The 23,178-nt window shown below is 44.8% G+C and overlaps 1 protein-coding gene and 1 long non-coding RNA gene across 2 annotated transcripts in view; one reads left to right on the top strand and one right to left on the bottom strand.

Moving 5' to 3' along the window:
- The window catches only part of ADAMTS18 (ADAM metallopeptidase with thrombospondin type 1 motif 18), a 182,249-nt gene extending 173,277 nt beyond the window's left edge, over positions 1-8,972 (bottom strand). The window contains exon 1 of the mRNA XM_033943503.1: positions 8,852-8,972. The gene's annotated coding sequence lies outside the window, so the exon portion shown is untranslated. The remainder of the gene's footprint in view (positions 1-8,851) is intronic.
- Positions 1-23,178, top strand: part of LOC117359988 — a 361,948-nt gene that overhangs the window by 122,280 nt on the left and 216,490 nt on the right. The gene's annotated exons all lie outside the window — the stretch shown is intronic.

Raw genomic sequence — 23,178 nt, 5'->3', positions numbered from 1 at the left:
TGCTCTCTGCCGCCCTGAAATCCCAGTCCAGCAGCCCTGAAATTCCAGTATCGAAATAAAAAAATAAAACCATCAAAATAAAACATTTTTGGAGTGTCTTAAAAAAACATCTCCCTTGTGCAAAAAGTGCAGTGTGAGCCCGTGGTTTTAACCCAAGGGTTTAAAGCACAGCTGCACAAGGCGTGTTCTGTTCCGTGTTGTTCCATAGTCTGGCTGCAAAGCGTGTTCTGTTCCATTCTGGCTGCACAAAAAAGTGAAATGATTCCTGAATATCCACTCGTGGGGCCAGCGAGTGCAGCCACCCTCCCCCCTTTAGTTTACAGGCAATGAGGATGGTCTGAGCATGCGTCTGTATCGCTCTGCAGTGATCTGTGGGGTCACTGTGGGGCGAGCATCCGATCACATAATTTGCATGAGGACTCTGTAGTGAATCGGTCGCCCGGTAAGACTCGGCCACGGATCGCTCCACAATGGTGAGTTTAGTGAATCTAGGCCCTAATTACTTCAAGGATGAACGCAACAGGAAGCAGTAGGGGTTCCGCTCAGAACCATGGATGTGGCCGGATATAAATAAATAAATTTCTGGTCACCATATCTCAAAAATAGCAGAATTAGAAAAGGTACAGAGAAGGGTGCCAAAAATGATAAAAGGGAACTGCTATGAGGAACGGTTAAAGTGGCTAGGGCTCTTTAACTTGGAGAAGAGACGGATCAGGGATAATATGATAAATATATATAAAATACTGAGAGGAGTGGAAAGGGTAGATGTGACTCGCTTATTCACTCTTTCCAAAAATACGAGGACTAAGGGGCATGCGATGAAGCTACTAAGTAATAGATTTAAAACAAGCCAGAGAAAATATTTCTTCACACAACGTGCAATTAAACTCAAATTCGTTGCTGGAGAACGTGGTGAATCAGTTAGCTTGGCAGGGTTTAAAAAAAAAGGTTTGGATAATTTCCTAAAATTATAGGCCATAGGCCATTACTGAGATGGTTTGAGGAAATCCTTTACTTATTTCTAGGATAAGTAGCATAAAATCTGTTTTACTACTTGGGACCTAGGTTGGCCACTGTTGGAAATGGGATGCTGGACTTGACAGACCTTCAGTCTGTCCCAGTAAGGGGCAATTCTTATGCTCTTAATTTCTTCAGCTCCAAAATGGGTGGGCCTCTGTCTACCTAGGCTACACCACTGGACTGCAAATATAATAGATTTTATGCCCAGAAATTGCCTTTAACCAAAGTGTCCCAGAGAGTGGTAGAAATGTGGAACGCTCTTCCAGAGGCTGTTAGAGGGGAAAGCACCTCCAGGGATTCAAGACAAAGTTAGACAAGTTCCTGCTGAACCAGAACATATGCAGGTAAGGCTAGACTCAAATAGGGCACCAGTCTTTGACCTAAGGGGTGCCGCGTGAGCAGACTGCTTGGCACGAGGGTCTAACCCAGCAGCAGCAATTCTTATGTTTATGCTCGGAGTGTATTCACACATAGCCTGTAGGTTGCGGTTACCAAACAGCCAGGAAAACCCGGAAATACCCTGTTTTTAGAAGACGGTCCAGGTGCCCGCACGGACTTTCCAAAACCCGGCAGTTTGTCTGGGGTTTGGAAACCCCCCCCCCGATGAATTCCGGCTGCATCTGGAGGACCACTGGATGATGTCACACACATCCGCACATGCTCTAAGCTCTCAAGACGTGGCCAAAGCTCGTCGGAGAAGAAGAGAGGAGGTTTTTGGGGGCGAGGCTAGAGGCTGTACTGGGAGGGGCTAGGGCAGAGCCTAAGGTGGGATTGGGCGGGGCCAGGCCTGAGGCGGAATGGGGCAGAGCCATGTGTCCGGGGTTTTGACACCTGAAATATGGTAACCCTACTATAGGTAAATAGGTTGATCTGATCTGAGCAAAAGAGTTCCAGATATAGCAAAGGATGATGATACCTGGAATTCTCCCCTGCACCATGGTGATTGGTGTGAATCTCTTAAATGTACTGCCCTCCCCCCATACCTCCTCAGGTCTTCTAGCCTTCTTCAGCAGTGAGTAGAGTTTCCCACCCACTGTTCACACTGGTTCAAGGCTGCCCTTTGATGCAACTTTCTGACAAGGAAGTTACATTGGAGGGAAGGTTCAGGGCCGGCATAAGCACCAGGGAGGAACTCCTGCTCACTGCCACCAAAGACTTGAAGAGGTACTGAAGAAGGGGGGAGGGAGAATGCATTTAAGAGACACATCCCCCATCACCACCAACATGACATCTGGAGTGCTCTGCCTCCCCCCCACCCAAACTCTCTCTCTCTTACCACACCACTGAGGAATAGCTAGAGAGGGACTAGTGTTTACATACATACACTAAGAGAAGAAATTTGAGTGTATTACAGAGCAGGAGTACATTATGTGTATATATCATAAATCCCCTCAGAAAACTACTGTAATTTATGGTCATAACTCCTGCTTGCATTAGCTTTTATAGCCTGTTATAAAATGATCCTCTGAGTCTGTGAATATCAGCATGTGTTCAATATGTGTGCACATGTTTTTCTGATTTGCAAAAAGTATCTTATTGCCATTCATTTCAGTTGTCCTGATCATGTCAGTTCTCACTGCTTATTTCTCAGCTAATATTCTCATTCCCTCACCCCCCACCATCAGCTACTGAGAGATTTGTCGATCTGGTGTCTTAGAAAAATTAGTGGGGGTTATAGCTTGTTTAAGACCCATAGGGCATGACATGATGTCATGTTCTGCTCTCTGCTATGTCTTCCAACAGGTATTATAGCTGCTGGGTTGGTCCACCTGAATGCGTGAAAACAGATGTCAAGGCAAGACCTTTTTATTGGACTAACGCAATACATCTGTCTTACTTTTAAGAGTTCTGCTCCATTATTTTTTTCAAGATAGGGAGTAGCTATACTTGCCTTCTTATGACTGGGAGGAATGAATGCAGCAACCTCATGAGATGTGGTCTGGCAGCTTCCAAACAGTTTAAACTCTATCAGCGCTGAGACTGTTGTCAACCTCTAAAGATAAGTGTTGCCAGTTTTTTGTTTAAAGTTTCAATATAGCCATCTCCTTTTTGATACGCTGTGATTTATTTATCGTATCAATTTATTGCCCTTGTGAGCTAATAAGGGGAATAGGTAATGAGAGACTTAGGCTGAGATTTAAACTAAGGGTGGTGTACCGAATATACTCAAATATAAGTTGATCCGAATACAAGTCGAGACCCCAATTTTCCTCCCCAAAATGAGGAAAAATGGTTGACTCGAATATAAGTTGGGCAGCTTAATTTTCAAGTGCCCTGCCAGGATCTGCACCCAGCCTCCTTCCCTCCCCTCTGCCCCTGTCAGGCTCAGCACCTAGCCCCCTCCCATCCTCTCTCCCTCCCTACCACCCAGGCTCTGCAGCCTGTCCTCCTCTCTTCCCTATCCGTCATACCTCCTCTGCCGATCCCTGGTAGTCCAGAGGTGCAGCAGGAAGAAGCAAGCTTTCTGTGCTCCTGCCCTGCTGCTAACTTGGTTGATCGGTCGCTGCTGTGGCCACCATGAGTTCTGGTTCTTCGGAGAGAGCGAGACCAGAAGGCCTTGAGCATGCGCAGATGCGCAAGGCCCAGCCCAGCCCAGCCAAGAGGGAGGATCTCCGAGCACCGACACCGTCATATCCTGTACGTTGGTAAAGGTGCCGGTGCTAAATTGGGGTAAGGGATGCTGTTTGGGTGCTCAGTGGGGGATGCCGGATCACGGGGGGGGGGGGGGCGTTCGCTGGCGGGGGGGTGTGCAATGCCGGTTCATCGGGGGGTGGAGCAGCGCCGCTGGCCTCAGTGAGTGGGTGGGAACGTATCAAGCGAGTTTCCATTCATTCCTATGGGGAAGCTCACTTTGATATACGAGCAATTTGGTTTACGAGCATACTTCTGGAACGAATTATGCTTGTAAACCAAGGTTCCACTGTATATAAACACAATATAATCGTATTAACAATAAATAATGGTTAACTACAAAATTAAACTACACAAAACACACTGTATGCTTCTCAACATTCATTCCTACCAGAACACAAATAACCCCTATGAAAATACAGGACCACAAACTTAAAAGTACTAATATATACAAATGAAACCCTAACATGCCAGATTCTACACACAATACAACAGTGGAGAAATAGAAAGAAAATAATTTTTTCCTGAACAGTGCAAAATATAGGCAGCAGATATAAATTCTCAAAACTGATACATTTCAATTGCTAAACTGAAAATAAAATCATTTTCCCTACCTTTGTCGTCTGGTGATTTTATTTTTCTAATCATCTTTTCCCAGGCTCTGGTTCAACTTCCTTCTGTCTGTGTTTTTAACTTTGTTTCCAGGGCCTTCTTATCCATTTGCTGTTTTTCTCCCCTACATCCATCTTTGGCATCAACTTTTAACATTCAACTTTCTTCCATTTTTCTGCTTTCTTCTCAAAATCTATCTACTTTTTCATATCTTGTCTTCCCTTCCCTCCCCATCTATCCATGTGTACCATATCTTCCCTCTTTCTTCTCCCTTATTCCCTACATAAGAAGCATTTCTTCTCTCTCCCCTTCCCTCCCTGTGCACCATCTCCTCTCTCTCTCCCTCCCTCTCCCATGGGCTAACATCTCTGTCTGTCTTCTTCCTTCCTCTGGTCTGGCATTTTCTTTTCTCCTTCTCACAGCCTGGCATCTCTCTCCTCTTCCATGGTCTGGCATCTTTCTTCTTATCTCCCCGTTTTCCAAGGTCTGGTATCACTCTCCTCTCCTTCCCAAAGTCTGGCATATCTCTCTTCTCTCCTTCCTTTCCTTTCTCTAGTCTGACATCTTTCTCTCCTTCCGCTTTCAGTGGTCTGATATCTCTCTTTCCCTCCTTCCATCACCTTTCTCTGGAATCTGACATCTCTCCCTTCATTGAGGCATCTCTCTTCCCTCCCAGTGTAACATTTCTCCCTCCCTTCAATCTTTCTGTCCCTTACAGTCCATCTCCCCTCCCTTCCTCCTTTCTGACCCCACGCTCCCAATCCAACATTTATCCTTCTTTTCCCTCCACCAGTCCAAAATTTCTTTCTCTCTACCTCCTGCATGCTTCCTCTCCTCTACTCAAACCAACATCTCTCCCTCTCCCTTTTACTTCATGCTCTCTCCCCTGCCTCTGAGCATATTTCTCCTTCCCTCCTTTCTGCCCTCCCCTTCCATTATCTCTTCCTCTCTCTCCATGAGTTGAACATTTTTTTGCCTCCTGCACACTTTCTCTCTCTCCTTGCCCCTCCTTCTTGCCTCCCCACCTCCCTCCCGGTCCATCTCTCATTCTTTGACTCCTTGTGCATTCTCTCTGCCCTGGCTCTTCTGTACCCCACGCTATGATCTACCTTCATTTGAGGCCTGGTGGCAGCCAACCACTGGCATCGTTTCTCTACTGTGGGCACACCTCTGATGAAATGGAAGTTACATCAGAGAGGATGGGTCGCAGTAGTGAGAAGACGCCAGTGCCAGCAGTAGGGCAGCATATGTGATTGAATGATGCCAATGACCTCCTTTGGGCTGCAAATGAAGGTAGGACCGCTCCTGCTCCGGATGATGATCTGCCAATTTTTTTGGGGGGAGGGGGAGGCATGGCACCTGTGCCCCCCCCCATTCCAACGCCTATGATCCAAATGTTTAGCATTAACAGTTGTATAAAGTTGATACACTGTAACATAGAAGATGACTTATTCAGTCTGACTTGGTTTTATCAGTAGACATGGGTTGTTGTTTTTTTAAATATACTTAATTCCATGGACAGAGTAGCATTTGGTTCCCAAACTGTGTGTTATGACCCCAAATGGAGTCATAATATCAGGGAAAGAGGCTGGGATTTGATATACTGCCTTTCTGTGCTTACAATCAAAGCAGTTTACATATTAATTACAGGTACTTATTTTGTATCTGGGGCAACGGAGGGTTAAGGGACTTGCCCAGAGTCAGAAAAATAGATTTGACCTCCTGTGACCGAGTGTATGAAACCCTGCCACTTCCCCAGCGTGACACTGCTGCTTAGACTTGAAAGGAATAAACCTCAGGAAAACCCGGCACTCCCCCTCCTGGCTAATTTGTCTCACAACCACAGCAGCACTGAAAAAGAGTTTCTCCCAGGGAGGGAGGTGGGAGGGGAGAAAAATAGGAAACCAGGAAGTGACTCAGGGGAACTTAAAAGTAGAGGTCTGCATGGGAACGGGGATCGCGGGAATCCCGGGGGTCCCGCAGGAATCCCCCTTTTTCCACGGGACTCCCACGGGGACCCCCCTCTAGCCAACGGGACTCCCACAGGGATGGAAGACTTTGGAAGCAGGGTTCATCCATATAATATAATGGACACGTCAGCCTTAGTAAAAGAGGGGGTTTATAAGTTAATTACCTGAACAGAAAACAAAAAAAAAGGTTCCACCAAAGAGATTCCACAAGGAAAACAGCAGCGCAAACACAAAAGAAACTGTTATTGCTACTTTTTATGAGGACGGGCGGGGATGGAGGTAATTCCTTGCGGGGATGGGTGGGATTTCTGTCCCTGAGCAACTCTTTACTTAAAAGGCCGAGCCAGACCCAGGAGAAGAGGGGGGTGTACTCAAGGAAACCTAGGAGCTGGAGAAGCTTTTCGAAGGGCCTGGCACTGACAGACTCTACTGCTTTAAAAAAAAAAAACCTGCCTTTGTTCTGGTGCCTGCTAAGACCTGGGACCTAATGCTGCCTAACTGTTCCCTGCACATGGAATAAAGACTGTTTGGGGCGTGGCTGTTTAGGGTGCTCTGGAGAATGGGACTTGTGTTTGAGAAAGACTGGGGAAAAGCCAAACTGTTTTATTTGAAGAAACAGGCTCTGCCCTACTGTTGAATAAAAGAGGGTTTTTTTTTCTTGAATTCCCAAAGTGTGGTCCGTCTGGCTGGCTATGCAACCCTTCTCCTGAGCAAGCTGCCCCACTCTATCACACCTCCCCTGAGACTCATATCATTTGAAAGCCTAGTTACCTTCCTACATGGACTGGAAAACTTGCACAGAGCCAGGACTTACGAATGCACACTGGCTTGCGGCTCCAATTCTAACTGTTGCTCCTGTTGCCACCATTGCTATCATTGGTTTCCTACACAGGGTGGGTAGGGAAAGGACAAAGAAAGGGGATGCAACAGTCCGCTACTGCCAGGGGTCTTGTGAACTTCTGAAGGTTACAGTAGTGTTATCTCAACTTGATCACAGTAATTCTTTATATTTGAACTTAACATCAAAACTGATCAAAAAATCGTAGTTACTCCAGAATACAGCAGTTAGATTCATTTTTGGTGTCGCGTTGGCGCAGTATCTCTCAAACTTTTTTTTTTTTTAGCTCTGGCACACTAAACGGAGCAAATATTTTTTGTGGCCCATTATAATTGAAATTATAAAATTGCAAAACCAACAAAAAATTAAATTTGAGAGTTATTTATTTAAAGTTCTTTAAGCTATGTATGGGTAATTGTAACAATAGTGAAACTGAAGTAGATTGAATAGAATTGCTAATCAATGTGATGGATGTGCTGGTTTTGAGGGCAAATTAACTCAAAACGCGGCTCGAGAGTCAACAAGCAAACATGCATTTCATCCTCCACCATCTGCAGTTGTGCTCTTTTTTTTTTTCGATTCAATTTCTGTCAGAGCTGAAAATCCAAGTTCTCAAAGATAAGAAGATCCACATTTTAACCATGCCTAGATTGCTTTCTTGCTCAAGTTAGGATAACTACTTCATAAAAAATAAAACTACAATTACTTGCCATTCGTTTTCAAGGACCAATCACGTCAAACTTGTCTGGGCAGTTGTATCCTTACGCACACAGATGCTCATTAACATTGACAGACTCTTGCGTACATGTCATCTATTCTAGTGTACAGTACTCCCTCAATATTCGCAGGGGTTCCGTTTCAGGAACCCCCGTGAATGTTGAAAAACCGCGAATATGATTTTTAGCGGGGGGAGACAGGAGAGGGTGTGTTAAAGCAGCTTCTGATTAGTGAGGTCCAAATGTAGTGCAGGAAGAGGCGGTCGGAGCATACCGTGAGTGATTTCCTTCACTCACCGGCGCTCCGGCTGCCCTCTCCTGCCTCTCCGGCTGCCCTCTCCTGCCCGGTCGTTCGCGGTCGGAAAATACCATGAATGACTAGGACTTCGAATCGCCGACCGTGAATGACCAGGGGAGCACTGTATACTTATGAAGGGAATCTTTAAAAGTAAAGTAAATTTCTGGAACCTCTCATGGCACACCCAAAATCTCTTCGGGGCACACCACTGTGCCGTGGCACACAGTTTCAGAGACACTGCATTAGCGTCTAAGAATCCAGTTATCGGTTGAGAGGTGAATTAAGGCATCCTTTTACTAAGGTGCGGTAGCCATTTTAGCATGTGCTAAAAATTAGCGTCCATTATATCCTATGGACGCGTTCGCATGCGTTAGCATTTAGCGCACGCTAAAACAGCTACCGTATCTTAGTAAAAGGCCTTGTAAGTTTAAATCAGCTTGTATAGTTCTTCAGATAATTTGATTTTGCTTTTTTTCTCATTTGCATTATTCTTCCACCAAATTATGTGGAACTTTATTACTACATTTTCCACAGATTAGAGGAGTGCGGTATAAACGACAGTTCAACTCCTCTTTTGCTTACGCTGCTATGACAATTTGGAATAATCTACCTGAAAGATTGCTTTTGTATTTTCCTGTAGCTTCTTTTGATTAATAAGTTGTGTATTAGATTAATACGTTGTGTATTAGATTAAATTAGGGTCATTCTAGATAAGAATTTGGAAAGCGCTGGAGTAGAATAACATGTGTTATCGAGTAATACTCACCAAGCCTAGGCACGTAGATATGGCTACTGAGGAAGTGTTGTGGTTCCTTATTAATCCTTGATAGAAACACTGTTCAATTTTCTTTTCCCGAGCAGTTGTGAATCCATCGTTCTCAAGTATCTGTACAGTTAAACCATTGCTGAATATGACAGAAGGCTGGAGTTCTAAGTGGAATTCCTGTCCAAATGCCGAAAATTGGTAGTGCAACGAACCCAGAGTTTGTGTCGATCTCCTTTTTCTACTGCTGTGCAAAACGTCATGTGAAATGTAAGCTCCATTTGAGTCCACTTCCATGGGCGTCACAAATACATAATCTGCAATTGCAAAATGTTTTCAATCAAGATATGCAGTCCAAAAGGAAAATATACCAGAGTCGACGAGAGCCCTCCTGTTAAGATATCTTTGCAATAAAGAGAGTGGATTTTATCAGTAGGATTGCTTGGGACAGAAACTACAATTACTAGCAGCGGGTTTGGGCCTTGGAAAGATTATCTTTAATGGTACGTTCTTAAAAGTAGCTTGTAGAGAGAAATGACCGCTGTCTTTTAAATATGATGAGTTATGATATTTTGTTTGGATATGTGTTAACACTGCACATTACTGACAGGGGTTCATGCCATATCCTCTTCCTGGAAATCCTCAAAAATTGAGTAAAGCTTAGGTCACTTGTAGTAATACAGATTTAGGGCTCCTTTTATAAATTGTTAGATTGCTTGCCTAGTATACCCACAACATGAGTTCAAATCCTATAATGGGATTTCGGTCAGGTAATCTGCCTTTGGCCAATTCTGCCACCAATCCACTTTCAGGAGCCCAGGCAGAAAGGCTCATGGTAGAGCTGGCCCAGCACACAACTCCTCCACAGAATTAGCACACAAGTTACTGTCATGTTAAAATCACAACCATACAAAAGCGTCAGGAAAAGAATGTTCTATGCGGTTAACAAAAGATTAAGTAATAAACTACAACTGAATATAGAAATAAGAACAACAACAACATATATAGATAGTGAGGGGCAGCCAAGTGAGTGCATTTGTAGGTCAGTAAGAGGAGTTTGAATAGTATTCGGAAATGGATGGGAAGCCAATGAAGTGACTTTAGGAGAGGGGTAACATGAGTATAGAGGCTCTCACAGAATATGAGTCATGCAGCCGAATTCTAGATGGATTGGACGGGAGTGAGATGTCTAAGCGGAAGGCCTGTGAGAAGCGAGTTGCAGTAGTCTTAAGTGCAAGGTGATGAGGGCGTGGATAAGGGTTTTGGTAGTGTGCTCAGAGAGGAAGGGTCGGATTTGGGTAACAATATTGAGAAAGAAACGGCAGGTTTCAGCGATATGTTGTATCTGGGCGCTGAAGGGGAGAGAGGAGTCAAAGAGGACCCCGAGATTGCGAGCAGACAAAATAGGAAGGATGAGAGTGTTGTCCAAAGAGACAGAGAACAGGGGCAGCGGGGAAGTGGGTTTAGGCGGGAAGATGAGTAGCTCGGTTTTATCCATAGATGGCGGTGAGAGATCCAGGCGGCAATGTCGGACAGGCAAGCTGAGACTCTGGTCTGGGTTTCACTAGAGATATCTGGTGCGGAGAGGTAGATCTGGGAGTCATCAGCATAGAGGTGATACTGGAAGCCATGGGAGGAGATCAGGGCTCCAAATGAGCAGGTGTAGATTGAGAAAAGGAGTGGTCCCAGGCCAAAGCCTTGAATGTAATGTAATGTAATGTAATTTATTTCTTATATACCGCTACATCCGTTAGGTTCTAAGCGGTTTACAGAAAATATACATTAAGATTAGAAATAAGAAAGGTACTTGAAAAATTCCCTTACTGTCCCGAAGGCTCACAATCTAACTAAAGTACCTGGAGGGTAATAGAGAAGTGAAAAGTAGAGTTAGAGGAAAAATAAAAATAAAATAAACATTTTAACAAGACAGCATTGATCTAAATACTTTGGAAGGTAGAAGAGAGGAGAGAAAGGAATAGAAGCAGAAGGGGGAGCCGTTGAACAGTAGAATTCTGGAGAAATTTAAATGATAGAAATAGAACAAAACAAAGACAAAAGGCAAAACAATAGATAAGATTAAAGATAAATCATAAGCTGGAAAGAAAAATAAAATAAAACTTTGTCTTCAATCCACGGTTTCAGCGTCAGTGATGAAGTGGAGCAAGTAAGTTTAGGAGGAGCGATTGACGTTTCCAGAAAGGGCTTCTTCAGGGAAGAGACTTGGCAGACAGTCCCAGGATGCCTATGTCTCCTCCCCTGCGATGTTCTCCCATCCATGCATTCCCTCCCAGACACACTGCCCGTGCCCCAGCCGCTCCAAGGAGGCTGCCCCAGATGAGGCCCACGGTGAATGCAGGATTCTCTCCTCTGCGGGAAAGTACACCAATCGATAGAGGGAAGGCTGTGGAGAAGGAACCACCGTGGCACACACTGGAAGTGCGATGGGAGAGATAGGAAGAAAACCAAGAGAGAGCAGAACTCTGGAATCCCTGCAAGGACAGCGTATCAAGGAGTAGGCGGTGATCAACAGTATCAAAGGCCACAGATAGATCAAAAAGGGTCAATGCCAATTAATAAAGCTCAACTTTGCACACCAAGGACTAGATTCAGGAAATGGGGGAAAAGATCTGTATGGCGTACTGTTCTATAACCAGCACTCCAAGTTGCATCTTGTTTATAGATTAGCACTTAGATCTGATTTCCACCCCAAATTATGAGCGCAAGGGTTTAAACCAGCTGAAATCTTGGTATGTAAGTTAGGCACGGATCCCCAGGATTAATTTCATCTCATTTATTAAAAACTTATATCCTGCCATTTTGCACACCAATGCAAACACAATAAAATAAATATTATCAAAATAACAGCAAAGATCCATCCCTTCAATAATCCCGGACGTGTGCCTTTTCAACAACCACTGACATCTAGCCTGCATGCATTTTTGGTTAGCACCCCTGACCCATCTATGCTCCTCCTATGGCCATGCCCCTCGTAAGTTGCGATTTACATGCAGATCTCCAAAGAATAGCGCTTAGCAAGATGCAAGCGCGAATCCTAATTGGAGCCAACTAACTGCAATAATTAGTTGTTTGCGCCTAGTTATTGCAATCAAGTTGCATGTAGAACACACCCAAATTTGGAAGCACAGTTTTGCGTGCCGTATATAGAATCCAGGGATAAGCATAAATGTGGGTGTGCAGAAAGAATCGATGTACATGATAGGATCTAAAATGCTCCGCATTATTTTGCTATTTTTATACCACCGGGGCTTTAAATTTTATGTGCCTGCTTCCAACCCTAGCCACTGCTGTAACCTATCTTGTACAGGGTGGGGGGGGCAGCGGCAGGCAAGGGGGGGAACTTTTCCTCCTGCTGCTCTCCCTGCCGGTCAATCAGCTGAGCCAGCAGGACTCGGGGAGACCTGTGGCTCAGTTGATCGGGACAGAGAGAGCAGCCTTGACAGGAGGGAGGAGCTGTACCTAGCGATTACTCTTCTGGGTGGGGGAAAGCACACTTTCCGCCCCTCCCCCTCCCCCACTCCCTTTACCGGCAATTCTCCACACAAATAGCATGCATATAATTTGCATGCTATTATGCCGAGAATCACTCGTAAAAGAAAAATCGCTCCCACTACAGCCACTACATCGACTCGCCAGATTTTACCGGTAAGTTTTGACAATCCGTCCCTTTGTCAGGGTTGATAAAGCATACCTCCTTTCAGAAACCAGGTGAGGAGTGACCTAGTGGTAGAGATGCTGCCTTTGCACCCAAAGGTTGTGGGATCAAATCCTAGGGCTGTTCCTTATGACCCTGAGCAAGTTACTTAATTCTCCATTGCCCCAGGTTTAAAATAAGTACCTGTGTATATGGGCTAGATTCACCAAACTCACCGATCGTGTCCCGACCAGTTAGCGAGCGTTCCCCCGACACCGACCCGATTCACTAACCTTCTGGCCGATCCATCTCCCACCCGATCTGATCCGCCCATGCAAATGAGGGGAAATGGCATGCATAAGTAGGAAGGCATCGATTCACTAAGCGGAAGAAGGAACACCGATTGGGTTTGCCGATCCGAAATGAAGCGACTGCTGAGGACCAGTCGCTCACTGCCCCTGCCGACTCTCCTGCTTTCTGCTGCCCTGAAATCCCAGTATCGAGGCTACAACCCCACCATCAAAATAAAAAATCGAAAACTATAAAACAGCAAAATTGTAAAATATCTATACATGTGCATACGAACTCCCTTTCTGCAAAAAGCACAGTGCTAGCCCGTGGTTTTAACCCGTGGGTTTAAAGCGTGTTCTGTTCCATAATCTGGCTGCACAAATTGAAATGATTCCTTTTAAAATGTCCACTCGTACAGCCAGCAAGTAAACTGCAGCCACCCCTCCCCCTTTATTTTGAGCTCGCTTGTGCGAAGAGCAAGCGCATGCGCAAATGGCCTCTACAACCAACAAAGATAATCTGTGCCTGCGTCTCGAGTGCTCTACAACGATCCGTGGGATCGCTTGTGGGCGTGCGTCCGATCAGATCATTTGCATGCTGAATCTGTAGTGAATCGTTCGCTCGGCAGAACTCAGCCACGAATCACCCAGCAACGATCCAGATCGGTGAGTTTAGTGAATCTAGGCCTTTGAATGTATAATCACAAAAAGGCAGTATACAGGACCCATCCCCTTTCCCTCCCTCCGCAGTTGTATATATGTAAAAATTCACATTTCTAAAATAAAAACAACCTTCAATTTTCTGACACAGATATCAGGAAGAGAAATAAATAGGCATTAAAAACAGGAGTGAAAAAGAGCAACGGTATGTTTTTAATTTACATTTCAAAGCTGGGCTCATATCTTTCCTGCTCTACAGTGAACTCCCCACTGAGCAGAAAGAAGCCCAGCCCAGTTGTGAAGTTTCCCACAAATGTTCTTGTCAAGGCATTTGTCATCACCGGGAGGTCCAAAGATTCAGCAAGCATCCCTCCGACCCCCTCCGGGGTGGTAATTGCTATCACATGGGAAGGTGTGATTGTGGTGATGATGCTAATAGAGTAACTAGCAATCTGCCAACTGTGGTCTAATTTTGGAGAGCCTTGAGGAATGGTTTTCCCTGCTCAGCTGGACTATAGGATCAGACTGAAAGATATTGTAATTCCCCTGGAAGCTAAACCAACCTAATCATTTGTCTTTCTTTTGTCTACCCGTTTATACCATGCCTAAAGCTTTTGGAAATGCCCTCTTTGGTTTTAGCCATGCCTAAGTCTAAGCAAATCAGGAAATGGCCCCTTTTGTTTTAGCCATGCCCACCATTATAAGACTAAGCCACAGGTGTCAAACTGAAGGCCCGCGGGGCAAATCCAGCCCACCTGGTCGTTTTATGCGGCCTGTGGTCTGATGCCCGCAGTTTTACTTTGTGGCTGGTTCCCTCCTCCTCACAGCCGTAATGTGCACGGAGCTGCGTGTAGCGGCTCCTCGCGCGTCCCACACCTAACCCAGAAGCGTTCCCTCTGACATTGCGACGTCAGACAGAAGGCTTCCGGTTCAGGTGCAGGATGCTCAAGGAGCCACTGCACGCGGCTCCATGCACACTACAGCTTTGAGGAGGGAGCCGGCCAGAAGATGTCACCAGGTGGCATCGGACTGTGGGCCACATAAAACAGCTAGGTTGGAGCTGGCCAGAAGGTTAGACACCCACCAGAGGGAGGCATAGCCTGGAGGGAGGGAGACAACAAAGGTAGAGGGGGGGATGATTTTATTTTCAAATTAGTGTTTGAATTGTGTCAATTTTGAGCATTTTAATCTGCTATCTTTTGCACTGCTCAGGAAGAAATACATTTGTTTCTTTTCCTCTGGTGTTGTACTGCATGCAAAGTCTTGCATCTTAGGGTTTGTTTGTATATATTAGTACTTTTAGTTTTTGGTCCCGCATTTGCATGGGGTTATCTGTGTTCTGGTAGGAATGAATGTTGAGAAGCATAGTCTGCTTTGCGTAGTTTAATTTTGTGGTTAACCATTATGTGTTGTTAATAAGATTATATTGTGTGTATATATGAAAAATGAATGGAAAAAAATAGTGTTATAATTAGTATTATTATGGGGGCGGGGTCTGGGGCGGAGATTGGGCAGTCTGGCCTGTGACTTAGCCTGTGTTTTGGATTTGGGCTCCTTAATGTGATTGAGTTTGACACCCCTGGTCTAAGCAAATCAGGAAATGCCCCCTTTTGTTTTAGCCACACCCACCATTATAAGTCTAAGCAAATCAGCAAGCTGCATTTGCTGCAGTTTTCACCCTTGGTAGAATGCAAGATACGTAGGCAAAGAAACACCACTGGCACATGGAAAACATGAGAAAATAAGAAGCATAGAAACATGGAAGACACTTTAGTCCCGTTCTCCCCCCAAGTGGCATAGTAAGGGTCAATGGCGCCCCTCCCCCACCTCCCTGCCTCACACGCGCCCCCTTCCCTTCTCTTTCCCCGTACCTTTTTAACTTCTTCAGCGTGAGCAGCATGCCCACTTCGGTGTCGGCTCATCCTTTGATGTCACTTCCTAGGTGCAGGTCCCAGAAGTGGCATCAGAGAGAGTGCCAGTGCCGACGCGAGCAGCAACCTTGCACCGGAGGTGTATAAAAGATGCAGGGGAAGGCAAGGGGAGGGCATGCGGGGGGGAAGGGGGAGGGGTGCCGCACCCATAGGAAGACAGCGCCCGGGGCGGACCAGCTCCCCCGCACCCCCTTACAACACCACTGGTCCCCCCTTATAAAACTACCTAATATCCCCATCCTCCAAAAAAATCAAAAGAGAAAATAAGGGTTAGGCATAATTGCATGATTTTCTTTACGATTTTTCCCCTGTCAGAAGTCGCACGTTGAAAGAGTACGCAACATTTCTGAGGACCTGAACATCTCTTATGGTTTCATTCAAAATATTTTAACAGTAGATTTGAACATGAAAACGACCCGAGAAATGGGCAAAAGGTTTCATCCTCCATCATGAGAACGTTCTGTGTCACGCTTCTGATACAGCAATTTCTGTCAAATAAAAGCATTATATTGTGTCCTTGTCCACCTTATTCGCTGGATCTGTCACCATGTGGCTTCTGGCTCTTCCACAAAGTCAAAATGGCCATGAAAGGTAAATACTTTGAATCGATTCGGGATATCGAGGCAGCCACGACAGAGCAACTAAAGACACTCACATAAGGGGAGTTCCAGAACGTCCTCAGAAAGTGGCTAGAATGATGGGATAAGTATGTTGGAAGCGAGGGGGGGAGTATTTTGAGGGGGATTAATGTCAATATGTCTTTGACTGTAATAATTTTTTTTATTTAAACAACAACTGTACTTTTTTTTTTTTTTACACCTTTATATATATCAGAGTGGTTTGAAAAATTTGCTAGAAAAGCAAGTTAAACATAGTTTCCATTAAAGGCTATACACCATGTCCAGCAACTTTCCAATTTTCTCATATCATAGGAAAAATAGCTTACAAAAAAAACCTGGAAACTCACTGGACTAAGGGCCTCTTTTACAAAGCCGCGCTAGAAGCTGCCCTGCGCTAACGGCCCTGAAGCCCATAGAGATTTAAAGGCCTTCGGGGCTGTTGCCGCGCGGCTTTGTAAAAGAGGCAGTAAGTGTAATGTATAGCTCTCCATGGAGACTTATCAGGCTCATAATCAAAAAACATAGACATCCAAAAAGCATCCTACATCGGTACCTGGACACCCTAATTGCCAGGACATCCATGTACCGATAATTGGGTGTCTAGCAAAGCGTCCCAGCCTCTGCATCTAGAGCACGAAATGGGCTTGGTGGAGGCATGTTATGGGCAGGCTTTGGCTGTGCCTAAGGACGGGTTAGACTTGGAGGTCTTGCAAAACGATAATCAAATGTTTTGCAAGATATCCTGGACAGAACGTACACATTTGGACCTAGACCTGTTTTAGAAATATCTAAGTGCAACAAAGGCGTCCAAACTGACCAGATGGCAACTGCATGCATCAAAGTAAGACACCCCCACACTCCCCCAGTGCTCACTGACTCCCTTCTACCACACAAAAATGAGAACATAATGATACATACCTGTCTCTAAGGCCTAGATTCACTAAAGTCACCATTGCTGGGCAATCCGTGGTCAAGTCTTGCCGAGCGACCGATTCACAACAGCTTCGGCATGCAGATGAGGTGATCGGACGCACGCCCTACAGCGATCCCATGGGTTGCTGTAGAGTGATCGAGATGCATGCGCAGATCATCCTTGTTGGTTGTAGATGTGATTTGCGCGTGCGCTAGCTCTTAGCACAAGCAAGGTCAAAGGGGGAGCAGTGGCTGCAGTTTAGCTGGCCCTACAAGTGGACATTAATAAGGAATCATTTCAATTTAGCCTAGGTGCAGCCAGATTATATGGAACAGAACACGCTGGCAGCCAGATTGTGGAACAGCACACGCTTTTAACCTGCAGGTTAAAATCACCGGTTATGTTAAGGACATTATTAACAATTTAACAGAAGATTCAAACTGGCGAGTCTAAGATTGCCTGGAAGCCCTGGATGCAGGCAGATATACGTACACTAGATGAGGTTATAGCAAATGGGAAAATGCTTGATTTTTCACGACTGCAACCATCTTTTGGTAGTTCAAAGTCTCAAATTTATAAGTGGTTGCAGTTGAAGCAAGCCATTCAGAAAGGGTTCCCTGATTGGCAAAATTTTAAAAATCATTATAGCTTGCAGGTCCTATGCTTCCAGACAGATTTCCTAGGACAGCAGGCCGCCCGGTGGTATAAATTAATATCAGAATTCTTGAATAAAAAAACCAAAATCTAGTCTTAGATATATTTGGAGCATTGAGATAAAGCAGTATAATTCTGCATCTCAATGGCCACGAATTTGGACCTGGAGGATGAGATGTACGGCGTCAGCATCTATGAGACAAACATGTTTGGTTTTTTTTGTTACATAGAAGTTTCTGGACCCCTGTTCATTTACAAAAATTAGATCGTTCCAAATCTAATAGATGCTGGCACTGCCATCTTGATATAGGGACACTGGATCATCTGCTGTTCTAGTGTCCTTTGATACTCACCTTTTGTAAGTCAATATAGGGACAGATTCATTCCATTGACATATGAGGTAGTCATATGTGGAACATTATTGCATATTAAGCCCCCCATGGACCGCTATAAATGCCGGCTTTTTTTAATTATGACCGAGATAGCCATGCAGATGGTAACTCATAATTGGAAAAATTATGATCGCCTCAATTTTCCTTTTTGGTGGGCGAATTTATGCTCAAGCTATAGATATGAGAAAATGAATGCTGAAATGTTGGGGCATAACAATGTATTTAAACTGGTTTGGGGCCCGTTGACGTCTTTTATTACTTCATTATAGTTGTCTTTTGTCTTTCATTTTTGTTTATTTCTGTATACATCCAGGGAAGGGTGAGAGGGTTGGGGGGGGCTATTTTATCTTAATTTTATCCCTTTGAGTATATACATCCAGAGTGGGATTACATTACTATTTTAAATAGGAAAGGTTACTGAAAGAATCTATGTATTTGTGTTTTTATTGATTAGTCATTGGGTGGGTGGGATAAAATGGTTGCTCATGTATGTCTGTAAGATGAATGTGCTTTTCTTGATTTATTATATGTTTATATATTTGTTTATTGCACTGCTGATATTTGGAAAATCAATAAAGCTTTTTTTAAAAAAAATAATAAATCATAGGTTAAAACCACGGGCTCACACTGCACTGCGCTTTTTGCAGAATATATGGGGCAGAGAGGAGAGTCGGCAGGGACAAACTGGGATTTCAGGGCGGCACTGAACAGGAGAGTCGACAGGGACAGTAAGCGACTGGTCCTCAGCAGTCGCTTCATTTTGGATTGGCAAACCCAATCGGTGTTCCTTCTTCTGTTTAGTGAATCGACAGCTTCCAACTTATGCATGCTATTTCCCCTCATTTGCATGGGCGGATCGGGTGGGAGGTGGATCAGCCAGGCTAGTGAATCAGGTTGGGGTCGGGGAATACTCGCAAACTGGTCGGGACATGATCGGTGAGCTTAGTGAATCTAGCCCTAAAACAGCACCGTCTGGTATGGGGAAGACTGGTAGAGCTGCATATGGGGGGGGGGGGAACGGGTGTCTAAGTAGCCTGGTGGGTGGGCTAGTGAACCATAGAGAGGAGAACCCATGCCCATAAGCCACTCTAACCACTACATTTATGGAAGAATGTGTGAGCTCACCCAAACCCTACTATACTGCCATAAGTGGCAGCCATAAGTGCTATTGAGGTGGTACACAGGTAGGTATTGTAGGGGTTTTTTTTGGGGGGGGAGGGTCACCATAAATTATAAGGGGGTTATGGTGAGATGTACATCTGCACCCTTTATGTGAAGGTCATAGCAGTGCCCTCTAAGGTATTCCACTGCTCTTCTAGAATGTCTATGTGGCCAGTCCATTACTATGCTGGCCCCTCCCAAGTCCAAATGGTCTGCATTTGGACACCGTCAACATGGATGTTGTTCCGATCGAAAATAAGATATAAAGTTAGATGTTCTGGTGGCCTAGACGTCCCGATGACCAAGATGTCTAAGGGCTCCTTTTACAAAGGTGCACTAGCGTTTTTAGCGCGCACACTGGATGAGCGCGCGCTAGCCAAACAATTACTTAAAAGGAGGCGGTAGCGGCTAGCGCGCGGGGCAATTTAGCATGCGCTATTCCGCGCTTTAAGGCCCTAACACACCTATGTAAAAGGAGCCCTAAGTAGATGATTTTCCCCCCAAAAGTTTGTCATTCGAAAATGGCCATTTCTGGTCCTCCAACTTTGGACATCCAGCTGGAAAAGTCCAAGCTGGACTTAAATGGAGGAGTGGGTTAGGGAGGGGGAGTTGAAAATGCCCCTCCATGTTGTTTAACTTGCTTTATAATGTGTTATCAGTATTGTGTAGACTCTTCAAACACAAGACATTCTTATTTCTTAGAGAATCTTTTATACTGCTTCCTCTGGAAGTGATGATGGGAGTGGCTAAAAGCAAAGGCGGCATTTTCAAACGTTTTAAACACTGTCTCCTACATAAGAATTGCCGCTGCTGGGTCAAACCAGTGGTCCATCGTGCCCAGTAGTCCGCTCCCGCGGCGGCCACTAGGTCAAGAACCTGAGCCCTAACTGAGTCTAGCCTTACCTGAGTACGTTCTGGTCTAGCAGGAACTTGTCTAACTTTGTCTTGAATCCCTGGAGGGTGTTTTCCCCGCCTCCGGAAGAGCGTTCCAGTTTTACACCATTCTCTGGGTGAAAAAGAACTTCCTTACGTTTGTACGGAATCTATCCCCTCCGTGAAATGTCAGAGGTAATTTGCATATTAAAGGCTCCTTTAAGACAGAACATAGAAATCGAAATTGATACATCCAGGTTAGGTTGTGTCTAATTCTGGTAGTATCCCAGAGGGGGAATGCCAATGTAAGTGGCACATAGGTGCAGTGGGAATATCCATTTTGTAGCTATGAATATGAATAACATCAATGGGATGGGTACACACATGTGACAGGGTATTTCATAATCTACATGTGTGCAAATCTACCATTTTAGAAAATTATATACTCTATGTTAAGGCACTTACCCCCCTCTTTTACTAAGATGCGCTAATCAAATTAGTGTGCATTAAACGCTAACGCGTCCATAGACTAACATGCACGTGGCCTAAATTAAGCACAGAGGCTGTTTTTCTGCACTGTCAATTCAAAAAGGGGAGGGGCTAACAGGGGATTAAGAAGTCCTCCCTTATTCCCTCTCATAAAGGACTACCCAAACCAAGCACTTATAAATAAACCTATACATGGTAACATAGTAAATGACAGCAGATAAAGACCCGAATGGTCCATCCAGTCTGACCAATAGGTACATGCATTACAAATCCATGATTACGTTGAATTGTCTTTGTTCATTGATATTTCTGGGTTATAGACCATACAAGTCTGCCCAGTAACATGCTTAGGTTCCAACTACTGGAATTGCCGTCAAAGCTCACTCCAGCCTATCTAGATCATCCCAAATTACTGGAGTTCCCATCAAAGCCCTCCCCAGCCCATCCTAAGCCGAACAGCCACATACAGGACACAAACCGTTCAAGTCTGCCCAGTATCAGCCTTGATTCTTCCAATTATACCCTGATTAGAGATCCTCTGTGTTCATCCCACACTCTTCTAAATTCTATCACTGTTTTCTTCTTCACCACCTCCCTCGGGAGGCATTTCAGGCATCCACCACCCTCTTCGTGAAAAAGAATTTCCAAATATTACTCCTAAGTCTACCACCCTGCAACCTCAATTTATGTCCTCTAGTTTTACCATTTTCCTTTCTCCGGAAAAGATTTGGTTCTATATTAATACCTTTTAAGTAGTTAAACATCTGTATGATATCTCCCCTACCCCTCCTGTCCTCTAGAGCAGGGGTGCCCAAATGGTCGATCGCGATCGACCAGTAGATAGCAAAGGCAATGCGAGTCGATCGCATTGCCTTTGTGATCTTGTGCTTCCTACCTCCTTGAGGCAGGCCAGGCGCGTACAAGCGCCGGACGCACAAGCCTTCACCTCCAACGTCAATTCTGACGTCGGAGAGGAAGGTCTGGGCCAGCCAATCGCTGCCTGGCTGGCCTGGAACTTCCTATCCAATGTCGGGGGGGGGAGGGGGGAAGGCTTGTGGGCCCGGCGCTTATACGCATCAGGCCTAGCTCGAGGACACAGAGAGAAATCAGCATATCAGCATGGTGGCTTGGGGCAGGGGGAGAGAGAAAGAAAGACAGGCAGTCAGGGGGAGAGAGAAAGAAAAACAGATATAAAGAGGGGGCAGGGGGAGAGAGAAAGAAAGACAGGAAGAAAGAGGGGGCAGGGGAAGAGAGAAAGAAAGACAGAAATAAAGAGGGGGGCAGAGGGAGAGAGAAAGAAAGAGACAGAAAGAAAAGGGGGGGGGGGCAGAAAGAAAGAAATATTGGATTTACAGTCATAAGAAAGAAGTGCAACTAGAGACTCATGAAATCACCAGACTAAAAGGTAGGAAAAATGATTTTATTTTCAATTTAGTGATCAAAATATGTCCGTTTTGAGAATTTAGATCTGCTATCTATATTTTGCACTATGGCCCCCTTTTACTAAACCGCAATAGTGTTTTTTAGCACAGGGAGCCTATGATCATCAGGAGCAGGGCATTAAGCGCAGCTCCCTGCGCTAAAAACCACTATCGCGGTTTAGTAAAAAGGGAGGGGGTATATTTGTCTATTTTTGTATAGTTGTTACTGAGGTGACATTGCATATTTTAAATTCATCTGCCTTGACCTCTGATAAAAACCTCGAATACAAATGATAATTAACATTTTCTCTGCATAGAGTGTGCTTTGTATTTTTTTAAAATTTTATTGTTGGTAGATCATTTTGACTTGGTCATTTTAAAAGTAGCTCGCAAGCCCAAAAAAGTGTGGGCACCCCTGCTCTAGAGTATACATATTCAGGTCTTCCAGTCTCACCTTCTACGTCTTGTGGCTCAAACCTCCTACTATCGTTGTCGCCTTTCGCTGGACCACTTCAAGTCTTCTTATATCCCTTCGCCAGATATAGAGCTCCATTTACGAAGGTGCGCTAGTGTTTTTAGCGCACGCACCAGATTAGCGCGCGCTAGCCAAAAAACTACCGCCTGCTCAAGAGGAGGCGGTAGCGGCTAGCGCGCGTGGAATTTTAGCGCGTGCTATTCCGTGTGTTAAGGCCCCAGCGCGCCTCCGTAAAAGGAGCCCATAGTCTCCAAAATTGAACACAATACTCCCAGTGGGACCTCACCAATGACCTGTATATGCCCGAGCGCTACCTAAACCCCTCCCCTTGGCATGTGGAACTGGCTTTTTCTATATTATCCAAGATACAAGTCAATACCAGAATTTACATGTGTAGAATTTTATTTTCATTTACTTATTAGGATTTTGCTAGTGTCTTTCTATAGAAAATCACAGTGAGGTACATTGAGGCAGGTCTGGATGTGAATGGATTGGATTTAGTCCTTACTTCATGGGAAAAGCCATTCAGGCTGCAATGCCGTGCCTGCAAACAGCATTCCAAGAACTTGTACACGCTTATGCTGCTATGAATCCATTGCATTATAGAGCATTTAAAAAAAAAAAAAAACCAACCCAAACAAACTTAGATTGCTGGTCAGGTAGCAAGAGCTGCTAAAGCAGAGAAAACCCCTCAGCTACAAGACACTGGGGGAAACCCAAGTTCTGCTCAGTTTTCATACCTGTTGAATTTCTGTGGCTGCATGCAATATTCTACTAGGGTAGTCATTGATTTTAATGG

Source organism: Geotrypetes seraphini, chromosome 4, assembly GCF_902459505.1.
Source record: "Geotrypetes seraphini chromosome 4, aGeoSer1.1, whole genome shotgun sequence".
Lineage (NCBI taxonomy): Eukaryota > Metazoa > Chordata > Amphibia > Gymnophiona > Dermophiidae > Geotrypetes > Geotrypetes seraphini.
This window is presented reverse-complemented; position numbering and strand designations above follow the sequence as displayed.